General features: G+C 44.2%; 1 long non-coding RNA gene across 1 annotated transcript; it reads right to left on the reverse strand.

Annotated features, from left to right (window-relative positions):
* Positions 1–1,486: 1,486 nt before the first annotated feature.
* LOC104867184 lies at positions 1,487–8,137 on the reverse strand. Its single transcript, XR_781702.2, has 3 exons — positions 8,058–8,137; positions 3,112–3,207; positions 1,487–1,592 (listed from the first exon to the last, which is right to left on the reverse strand). It is a non-coding gene; the product is annotated as an uncharacterized LOC104867184 (long non-coding RNA).
* Between the last annotated feature and the right edge of the window lie 2,494 nt (positions 8,138–10,631).

The raw sequence follows: 10,631 nt of genomic DNA on the forward strand, positions 1-10,631 counted from the left end.
AAAAAAAAAAAAAAAAAAAAAAAAAAAAAAAAAAAAAAATTGAATCCTCATAACAAGCCCACAAGGCAGGAACTACTGCTGTTCTCACTATACCGACCGGGTCACCAAGGCCTGGAGAGATTGAGTGACTTGCCCTCCTCCCTGAGTGAGGAGCTGGGGTGGGCCCTGGGCAGTCTGGCTCCAGTCTACCCAAGCCCGCTCTCTGTATCTCTCCTTCGTGGCCTGCTGGGACTTCAAGACTCAGGCTCAGACTTGTCTCCCAGAGTTGTGTGTGTGCTTCTCAAATCGAATACCATACTGTCCCTGACTGCTAGGAAGATAGAAATCACATTTCATCATGTTTTTCTCAATGTGTAAGCCTCACAACAAGGATTTTTTTTTTTCAAGAATCCTAGATATTTCCAGGATTCCTGTAAAATCCTGCTGGTCCTTCCTGAGAGAACTCTGCAGTGTCCAGCTTTGGGTTGCAATTTCCATTTTTTAGCTAGTGGCATTCCACAGAGGCATGAGGGGGTGATGTTGTCTTCTCTGCTGAGCGTACAGATCACTGGAGCTGTGGAGAGGATCAGGCTCTGCAGCCATCCAGGGCTCCAGGGTGCAGAGGGCTGTGCTGTTTGCATCCTGGGCCTCGGTGGACAGCCTTGGGGTCCCGAGCGGGATCTCAGAATGCAAAATACATCTACAAAACCAGCCAGAGATGCCCAAACACTCTAGAAAATGAGTGACTAGGCGAGAAAAACACAATCACAGCAGGGAAGGAGGGAGCCCTTTATCCCCAGCCAGGACCCACAAGGGTCTTGAAGTTTGGTGTTGTCTTACAGTGTTTTCCATGAGAAGCACCGGAAGCTGGACCCCAGATCAGCGCAGAGTTATTCCTTTCTAAGCATTAAAGGGAAGGAAAGGACAGCCTTGCTCGACCACACCACACTGCCAGCTTCCCACACCTGCCGTGAGAGCCTCGGCACTCAGGCTCGGTTTACACTCGTTCCTTGCTCAGAGCCAGAGCTACATCTCTGTCCTTTTCTGCTTTCAGCTGACTGACTTGCTTTTATAGAAGTGACCACAGGAGGCCAAGGTGGTGCCCACAGAAATGGGGACTGCGATGGACCAAACGCTCGGCCTTGGGACACACAGAGCACAGGGAGGGGCTTCTCACTGCACATGCAGTGGACATGCATTGAACGTCACCAGTGGCCTCTTGACTTTGCTCGAGAGGAGGTGCTGGGCCCCTAATACAGTGAGCACCCTGAGAGAAGGCCAATGACAGACCTGCTCCCCTGGGCCTGGGACAAAACCACAGTCCATTCTAGAGGGAGGCAGTGACCTGCCAGCTCATCTGGCCCCTTCTTCCACATCCACTCCAAGCTTGGCTTCCCGAAGATGCCCTCCATGGGTTTCTGGCTTGTTCTGAGAGGAGGCACTGGCACCTCTTTTCCCACGTTATCTCTGGCATTTCATCTGGCCCCAGTCCCAAGATTTCATGGCGGAGTCATGGGAGGCCAACCTGTTGGCCTCTCCCGCAGATCCAGGAGCCAGCTCTACCCCAGGTGCTCTAACGGGGACATGTCCTGCAGGGGGCTGGCTTAGAACATCTGAGAACAAAAGGAGAAAAACATTATGAAACATGATTTCTGCCTGCATATGTTAGATAGGAAGGAAACACCTTTGTCAGAGAGCAGGTCTTGACCTGTGTGCGTCTCGGTGCCCAAGGAAAAGGTGCCAGGAAATGAGCGGCGCTGGTGGCGATGAGGGCAGAGGGGGGCCGAGGAGCACTGTGCAGCAAGAGGCTGGAGAATCTCTAAAGGTGCCTGCCTGGTTCTGGAAAAGCAGCAGGGTGTTGAAGTGCCTTCGGTGGCACAGCAGCTGGCACCAGCCAAACCCACAGTGGGGACATGACGTCTTTGGTCCAAAGGACATTGGGCCCAGTTTGTTTGTTTCAAGCAAACCCAAGAAGCACTGTCAGACTCACACTCTCCAGGTGAGGGCATTTCTTAGGAAGCCAGGGAACCCATTCTTCAACAAAGTTTTGCAGCCTGTGATGCCCTCGGAGACATGGCCAGAATGTAGAGTTCTGGATGAGGTCAAGGCTAGGTTTGCTTCTTCTCTGGGTGGCTGAAGCCCAAGGAAACTCTGGAGAACTTAGTCCTTCGTGTATGCTGGCAGCCGAGGGAAATGTTGCTCCCCTCGACACCCCCCTCCCACTACACTGAAGGTCTTTATCACTCTTCAAGGGAGAGATCAGGACAACATAGCAGGTAGATAGATCTCTGCTCCTTTGGGTCTCCCAAACTCGAATAGCAGCATTGTTAGTTTATCATTTCTAGTGAAGTCAGGCCATACCTGCTACGCAGGATTTCCAGGCAAAAGGATTTGCTGTAAGAAACTGTCAATTGCTTGTCTGCCTTGGTGACTCCAAGGAGATTGACAAAGACCAGAGATATGAAAGGAAAATATTTGTGAAGTCGAATCAGAGTTCCTGCTCCCTTGAGTTGGTACCGCTCTTATCTTACTTGAGAAATGCTAAGACTCTTATTCAAGCTCATCCGACGCCTTCCATGATGAACACTCATGATAGTAGATATTTGTTTGCTACGTATTTAATTAACTCATTTATTATAGATGGAGCCTAAGTATATGGGGAGTGAACCAACTTGCTCATACTTTTTGATCAGAAATGGCTTCAACCCACCATGGGCAATGCCACAATTCCCATGATGCAGAACGTTACACGAAAGGACCAGACAAATTTCCTGATCATTGTCTTAGTATGTTGGGTTCAAATGGAGCTCCTAAAAGGGTCTTATCAAGTTATTCCTTTTTTTAAAAAATCCTGAAATGGATAAAAATGCCTACATATTTTCTCACCCAGGCTAACTTACGTTGGTGAAATTATGCTGCTCGATTGCATAACTGAATTAGGAACTGGGAATGCCAGAAACCCACTTGAGGTTGGAAGCACAGTGAAGTTAAAATAACTGTGGTCTCCAAGTATTGAGTCAAGAAAAGTCTCCGGGTTCATGGATGATGTGGAAAGAATGTGAAAGGAGTTCTGGGGGGGTGTGGCAGGATAGAGAGGACTGAAGTACAGAGATGGAGCTTGGCCACTCCTACCTTAGGGTACGACTCTGCGGAATTCATCCTGCACATCATCTAGACGACGAGGCACTTGGAGTAGATGATCTCTAATACCCTCCCATGACTGTTCATCTGTGAAATAGGTGAAATTGGTTTAGGGTATGGTGCCTTTCATCAGTGGTACTTTTTTACTGTTTACAAGTGATTTAACTAAATTAAAATTTGTACAATATTAGAATGCTTGGGTTTTTGTTTGTTTGTTTTTTTTTCAGCAGCTTTTCCAATCTCTACATTTAATTTGGTTAACCAGGCTATTTAAGTAGTTTAGAACTAAAAACCTCCTGTTGGAATGAATGCCACAGACAGAGCTGATCATCAAAATACTAGGATGGAGATCTTAAAGAAAAGAATGAAGGTATAGACTACTCATCTAAGTTTTAGCTGTAAAATGTCAGAGCAAGGGAATTTTTTTTTTTTTGAGACAGGATCTTGCTATGTTGCTCATGTTGGCCTCAAATTCTTCAGCTCAAGAGATTATCCTGCCTCAGCCTCCCAAATTGCTGGGATGACAGGCATGTACCACCATATCAGAGAGAGAATTTAAAGAGGGCCAAAGTGGGAAAACATTCATAAATATTCCTTTCTTTTATAACAAAAACCATTGGCTTAAAAAGAATAAATAAACATTGAGGATAATAAAAACAAATAGTTCTAACATTGAAAACTAAAGTAACAAAAATTTCCTGTTCGTCAACTACATGCAGATGTAAAACCTCTTGAATAAAAGTATTGCATAGTGATCCTCCCCCTTATCCATGATTTCACTTTCCATGCTTTCAGTTACCCATGGATCACCTATGGCCCAAAAATATCAAATGAGAAGTTCTGGAAAAACAGAATTTGTGCTTTGAATTGTATGCTGTTCTAAGGAACCAGACAAAACGGGTCTTAGTCCACTCTTCCGGTTGTTGAGCGTCCACCTATCTGTGCTACCTGCCCGTTAGTCATTTTGAAGCCATCTCAGTTGGCAGCTTGAGTATTACAGTAGCACAATGCTGGTGTTTAAATGACACTTATTACACTTAAAGTAGTGATGCTGGCAACTCAGATACACCAAAGAGAAGCCATAAATTGCTTCCTTTAAGTGAAAAAGATAGAAGTGCTATATTTTGAGAGAGAGAGAGAGAAACCATAATTTTTCAGTACAGTATTTTGTTATAATTTTTCTGTTTTATTATTCTTATTGTTAATCTCTTATGCTTAATTTATAAATTAAGCTTTATTCTAAGTAGGTACAAGAAAAAACATGTAAGTAGAGTTTAGTACTATCCAGAGTTTCATGAACCAATTGGGGGTCTTGGAATATACCTTCTGTGAATAAGAGGACAAACATTGTAATCTATTTCTGAAGATCTAATTTTTATGACCTCATCTAGTAAACTTCAAAATCCCCACTTGAAGGAATTCTCTAGGAAATGTGACAATCAAGAAGCTGGAGCAGAAGAGGGTCACATGGAGGTACTGTACCGTCATACAGCACAAATACTTGTATCATAGAACTGGGAGCGACTCACACCAGCCAGGCCAGAGGGGTCAGGAGAAACTTATTTCTGCCTCTCCTCAAAACAGATCCTGAGAGGAAGAGCTACCTGCAGAAGGCTCTCTGGGCTGGGAACACTTGGAACAACACCTTGAGGGGATGACGGCAGCCATAGAGCTACAACAGAGGCCTCAGCCAGGTCTTCAGAAGGTTCTGGAACCAGGACGGCCTTGCAAACTTATCTTAAACCAAGGCAGGGAGGCTGGGCCTTTGTACACCCACACCCATAGGTCCCTGGATATGAGTGGCGCGGCGGGGGTGGGGTGGTCATGTGGCCTCCTCAGAGGCAGCAGCTCCCTGAGGCTGAGGGTGACACCACAGAGAGCTCAGCTGTGGATTTAGGCACCCAGAGCTGTCAGCAACTGGCACAAAGAGTATCTGCATTCAGAATCGGGGCCTGCAAACAGCATCCTTCTTTGCTATCAATTCCGAAGTACAAGGAATGTATAAACTACTGTATATCATAGTAATGACACCACAACTAATAAAAGCTCATCTCCCAAGCAGCCCCACCTATGTGGAACACATTGCTCCAAAAGAAACTGGGAAAAAAATAAAAACAAAACTATCAAAGACTCTGCCAGGGATTTAGATCAGTGGTTCCACCACCTGCCTCGCAAGCACAAGGTCCCGAGTTCAATCCCAATACAAAAAAACAAACCAAAAAACAAAACCACAATTATCTAAGAAACTGGGTAAAAATGTCTTCAAGCAGATGATGGATGTCACCAAGTCTATGCTCCAAAGCTAATCGACTTCATTCATAGTCTCTGTCCAGGAAACTTGGCTACAGCAGTTCAATTCAAAATCAATTAAGAAAGATATTTTGAAATCTCTTAATAACGGAAAGCTGTGTCCATCACTCAGGACCTGGCTGTGGAAGGTAGAGCTGGAGGAACGGGCCTCAGGAGCACCACGGAAGAGCAGGCCCGCGGCGCCCACACCCGGGCAGCTCCGTCTCCAGGGCCAGCCCCTGCCGCATGCGGGAGACCGCCTCCCCACGTGCCCTCCCGGAGCTGAGCCTCCTCCCAGCGATGGCCCCATCACCACCGCCAGCGCCTCCTCCTCTCTTCTTTATCGGCCTCCTCTCTTTTCATTTCTCATCTTTCTTCTTCCCATTTCTTGAGAGTCAAAGCATCCATGACTTTGTTTCCCCACTTGCCCCCTTCTGAATTCAATTTGCACCAAGTCGATTGCCCTGGCGAATAGCTCTGGAGATAGCCTTGAGTCTCTCGTGTGTGTGTGTGTGTGTGTGTGTGTGTGTGTGTGTGTGTGTGTGTGTGGTTGGCCACCAGCCTCAGTGCCTCCCTGTTCATCCACCTCTGGGGACAGCTGGGTGCGGGCTGTGCGCGTGAGGTCTCGCCTTCCCCTCACCAGCGGAGCCACCTCTGAGCTTTCCGTGACACTCATCTTGCCTTGTGTCCCTCCCCACAAGAGCCTCACCAGAAGCTCTGGATCCACAATAAATACAGTTACAGTCAACAAACAAACAGAAAGCTGTGACCACTAACAATGAATGTCTCTATGAGGGAAGAGCCAAAGGAAATGCCATAAGGGTTGGGGGAAAAATCCTGGAACTTTAAAGGGTTTAGGATCTGGAACCATGCAGTGAGCAATACATGACCCAGCATCTCAGTAGCCTGAGGGCACCCTGGCATGACAGCGCATCACTGAGACTGCTATTTAGAGTATGTCCCCAGGAAAATTGTCCTCTATATCTTGTTTATGAGAGGAAAATAATTTCCAGGATGATTTTCTTCCAAGATAGTTCATTTCTTTTAGGGTGCTGGGAATTGAACCCAGGCCCCCATGGATGTGCTCTACTGAGTCACACTCCGATCCCAGAGTAGCTAGTCTTCAAAGGCCGGATTGCTTCTCCACAACCATCCAGGAAACTTGGCTACCAGGCTGCACCCCATCGGCAGGGCCCGGAGAGCCAGGGTTCACCGTACACAAAGACATGGAAGTTACAGGTTAATGGGCATGGCTTCAACCTCGGCTTTGGGAGGTGGATGTCCACACCACGCACCCATGGCCATGCCGCTATATCCTGTTTCTTTCCTTCCTCAATCAGGTCCCCCAGGGAGCATATGATAAGCCAAAGACTGGGCATAAATTGTTCCAGGTGAATGCAATAGATCTCCTGTGAGGAATGCAGGGCATCCCTCTGTGTTTAGCCAGCCAGGCTCAGAAACGCTTGCCGCAGCGGGTAACTGCATACACTCTGTCAAAGGAGAACATTTGGGGCAGAGTGGGTAGAGGGGCCAGGGTCTGTGCAGCTCTCTGACTAGCCCTCAGCGCTGCGACTGCTGCAGGCCTGAGCAGCTGCTGCCTTCCAACCACCTCACCGGCATGCAAGGAGAAAGTGTTCCTGAAAACCACCCGACTGCACAGGCAAAGAAATGACATTTTGCGTGTGTAAAACGCTGAATCATTCTGATGCTCACAGCAAGTTTATGCAATTGCTCTTTTTATCACTGGCAGATATTTAGTAATTGCGGACACTCCTCTTATTTCAATAGCTTCACAGAGGGATTGTTGACACCTTAGATTAAACCAGTGGACACACGCCACCTTTTTCCATTCATAAAGCTGAAGAACCGGAACGTACTGAAGACCTGGAAGGAGCCTTCAAAGGACTGGATTTTAAAACATCGCTTTACAATCTTGGAATGGTTCTAGCATTCTTATAAAATCCTCGTGCTATGAAAACAGGAATCTTCTTAGGCTATGATTAAAAACCCAGCCTTTGACTTGCCTCCCTTCACCCAATATTGTTTGTTCTTGGTCAAATCTCCTGGCGTCTAGAACTTTTTGACATCCACAGAGCAGGCTGGGTTTTTAGTGTGAAAAGCATCACACACTCTGCACCCTGGTGCCCGCTCTGCTAACTAACCCCGTCCTAGTTTTCCGGCTGATAGCTCAGCTTGTACTGTGTCTGGAATGCAGTACTGGGAATCCTGTGGGCCCTAGGAAAAGGGTAAAATGCTGAAAATGATTGGTTTCCTTTACTTATTTTCTGCATTAGGTTACTTAACATCTCACATAGTTCTCTGCCGACATAACACAAGCTAATTTAAATCGTAATTCTTATACCTAACGAAGAGACTGGGTTTCATAAGTATCCTAATGGTTAATTTTTCACTCAGGTAAAACATCTAGTATGTTATAAGCCTTGGAGAACAGGCTATGAGACAAGTATACATGACATTCCAGAGACTCACTCATACAAGTAACTCTGTCCCCGTGATTAACAAGATCAAAATACGAACACAAACCAAGGGAGGAAATTGGCCATAATCCCAAAGCAGAACCTTATACTTATACAAAGAAACGCCTTATTTCCTCTATGAAATGATAAACAAAAATGAGTATGCCTGACCTTGAGAGCGAGTTAGATGACTTATTTCTCATATCACTGGCACAGCCTGCAGCTTTCTTACTTCCTCCTGGTGAACACAGCCCGCATCCCCACTGGAGGAATACAGCTAGAGCTCTCAGAGGCGGCACTGCCAGTGCTGTTAATGATTAATTGAATGCCCATTGTGAAAGGATAATTTCCAGAGTATGCATGGCCTGCGAGGAAAAATGGGCCTTAAATTAACCCGGCAACATGACTAAGAGTAGTCTCGTTTAAGGTGAGACACTGAAGCTTCCTCAAGCAGCAGTAGATCATCGCTGGCAATCTGTTTGACTTATTTCATCCACTTATTCATCCTCACTTTACCTAGAAATTGCCCTCTTCCATGACTTTACAGTTCTGCTTTCGGCACAACTGGAACCAATCTGCTGTCCCACTGGAAAGAGCCAGAAAAGGGACAGAATGTATGAAAACAGTTTCCAGACTTGGCCTAACAGAGAGACAGGACTGTGACCCTTTGGAGAAGCGGCAACAAGCCAGGTCAGGCCTGTGACCAGCCCAGCTGTGCAGACCACCATCTGGGGAGGGGAAGCCCAGGCAGAAGGTGGGGTCTCAGGAGGTGTGGAGACTGAGATTAGCGTCTGGGAGGCTGAGAGCGTGGGGTTGGTGGAACCGAGGGAATGTAAGGAAGGTGCTACCAAGAAAAAGCTCCAGAAATTCGCATGAATTCCTCTCTCATCTGTGGCTGAATAATAATGGATGAGACTGCATAAGGCAGGGCAAACACAACTCCTAGGGAAGACGCAAGTCTGGGAGAGTTACAAGCCAAGCAATTCAAGAGCCCCGACAACGCTAGGAGCGGTTCAAGCACAGAGCATTCAGTAGAGGCCTTGGAAGGACAGGGCCCTAGAGTGAGGCTAAATTAACCACTGATTAAGCTCATCTGCGTCTACACAACAACACTCAATAACAAGCCTCGAAAGGAACGAACTGATACCAAGCATTTAAAAGCCTTCCAAGAAGCCCCAAGATACTCATTGAAGGGAGTTAACAAAATCCAAACAACCAACGCAAAAAACATCAGAATCCAATATCTAATAAAAAATTCTCGACTTGAGAAATGGGAAACATAATCCGTACCTAATACAAATCGGTCAACAGAGATATCCCATCCTCAAAATATTAGAGATAATGGAATTGTTAGACAAAAACATTAAAAGCCATTGTAAATGGGTTCAAGGGTTTAAATAAAATATAAAAACAATAAAGATGAAATTGAAAATACATAAAAGAGCTGAATGGCCATTTAAGAGTTAAAAAATATGGCATCTGATATGAAAAATGCACTGGATAAGATTAACAGTACTTTAGATAATGAAATGTCATCAGAAAACTTGAAACTACCTATAGAAATTGTGTAATCTAGACATAGAAGAAAAAATTAGGAAAAAATGAACAAAGACATTGTGACTTGTAGACAAATAAGTGGTCTTCCATAAATATTTAGTGATCTGATATTAAGTGTTTGGACAGAAGAAATATATATATATATATATATATATGATGAAATAAAGGCCGATTTCCCCCCAAATTCGATAAACAAAACCAATAAAATCCACAAATCCAAGAGATTCAATGAATCCTAACCAAGACAAACACAAAGGAAGCTACTTTAAAGAATATTATAATCAGTTTGATGAAAACAAGTTATAAAGAGAACATTTTAAAAGCAGCCACAGAAAAAGACATATTTTACTACAGAGGAAATGAGATAAAAAGGATTTCTGACTCATTTTCAGAAGCCATGCAAAAATCCAAGATAATTTTCAAATGCTGAAAGAAAAAAATATTCAGTGAAAATTACTAACAGACCAACAGCACAAGAACTGCTAAAAGTTACTCAGGTTATTCCTGGTGAGTTATACCTGTTATTATTTTGTAGTAACTCACTTGTAGCAATTCTCCTACATCCTAATGCTCCAGTTTTGTCTCCCTTTAAAAGAATGTATTTACACTCTTTTCTTAAGAAAAGGATGTTATTATTTATCCGTTTATATTTAGTGTGGTGAACAACACATTTGGATTCATTTCTATCATGCATTTTGTACTTTCTATTTGTTTAGCTTTTCTTTCTTCAGATTATCAGAATTATTTTATACTGTTTATAATAACTTTCCATCTTGAATTGGAGTTTTATTTTTCAAAGAGTTTTTCAAAATGTCTGTAGTGATCCTATTATTTTACCCAATTAATCTGTTAGTATAGTGGATAAACTGACTTTCTGTTAAGCTAGCCTTTGAAATAATATGACTCTTAAGAAAAATATGTTCAAGGGGCCCTCCTTTTCTATTGTGGTAGAGAAGTGTAACAATGATTATGGAAGCTGAAACCATTCAAAGCAATCTTAATCCATAGGGGGAAACTTCACAATTTTTCTGTGATCTTTAAAATTTTTTGTCAAAACTTTAAAAACTCTTTTATTGTCTGATACAAATATATAGAGAGGGCTGGTATTTTAGCTCAAGTGGCACCACGACTGCCTCGTAAGCACAAGGTCCTGAGCTCAATTCCCGACACCAAAAAAAAAAAAAAAAA

This window comes from Fukomys damarensis, unplaced genomic scaffold (assembly GCF_012274545.1).
Source record: "Fukomys damarensis isolate Sample0158 unplaced genomic scaffold, DMR_v1.0_HiC HiC_scaffold_37, whole genome shotgun sequence".
Lineage (NCBI taxonomy): Eukaryota > Metazoa > Chordata > Mammalia > Rodentia > Bathyergidae > Fukomys > Fukomys damarensis.